Below are 1,283 nucleotides of genomic sequence, written 5' to 3'. Positions count from 1 at the left end.
TGCATCTTAAGTCTTCCGTTCCGCGACTGTACATCTCACGCCGTCAAGGGGGTCGCGGAATATTGAGTCTTGAATGTCTTTACAACAGGATTATTCTGGGTTGAGCACATAGAGCTGCAAATGGAAGAGACCATCTTCTTAAAATGGTCAGGAATCACGAGGAAGTAGGCAAAGGAGCATTTCTGTACAAAGCAGCGGAGGAGGCTGCTGAAACACTCGGACTTGACTTCAGTATTAGGGGTGAGCAAAATGCATCAAATCTAATCCATCTCGAGTACTCACTCCTGAAAGCCGGATTAAGAAAGCACAAGAGAAAAACTTTCGTGAACAGCTCCGAGATAAGAGGATGCACGGTATCTTACACAGAAATGTGAAGGATCAGTCAATGTCTTGTGAGCTAACGTTTGCTTTCCTTAAATCGCCCGGATTGAAGTCTGGTACAGAGGGTTTCATTTTTGCATACCAAGACGGTGTCATTTCCACCTTAACATACCGTCGCCACATTTTGAGCCAAGACATTCCCGATGATAGCTGCAGGGCGTGCCATGCACACCCCGAGAATTTAGCTCACACACGATCTAGTGGTCCAACACACGCGGGAACGACCTACATTCAAAGGCACAATGCGGCACTAAAAGTACTTTATTACCATCTCTGTCACTCCTACGGCATTCACCTTAATATCGCTCCTCTAAATGCTCCTAGGGAAATTGAGTCAATTGTCGAGAATGAGAAGTGCCGTATATACTGGAACTTTATATTCTCGACAATTGTTTCTGTTGCTCACTCGAACCCTGACATGGTTCTTCTTGACTTCGAGAAGCGAACCATGTTCGTTATCGAATTTTCGGCACCAGCTGACAAAAACATCATAGCCAAGGATAATGAAAAGAAAGAGAGGTATCGAGACCTTATAAGGGAGTTGTAATGATTTTACCCGGAATATTCTGTTAAACTGATCGTCCTTATCATCGGCGCTCTTGGAGGTGCCAAGCTTTCACTTTCTAATAGCCTAAAAAGCATCCCTGCGTGTCAACAATATGCTGAACACTTGCGGGAAAAATGCAGAAGGCGGTTGTCCTTGGGTCGCTCCGTGTTCTTAGGGTCCACGAGGCTTTTGCTGGATCGTCTTATTGATTCCTTTACAGACTATAACCACCTATCTCACTGTTGTGAGACGTAGTTATGGCTGAAATTTTACCGCGATTTCGCTGGAAGCGGGTGCAATTTTTCAGATTAGCACCCGCTCCCGGTGAAATCCTGCGGTTGTCCTTATGACAAAT

Source organism: Belonocnema kinseyi, chromosome 4 (assembly GCF_010883055.1).
Source record: "Belonocnema kinseyi isolate 2016_QV_RU_SX_M_011 chromosome 4, B_treatae_v1, whole genome shotgun sequence".
Classification (NCBI taxonomy): Eukaryota; Metazoa; Arthropoda; class Insecta; order Hymenoptera; family Cynipidae; genus Belonocnema; species Belonocnema kinseyi.
This window is presented reverse-complemented; position numbering follows the sequence as displayed.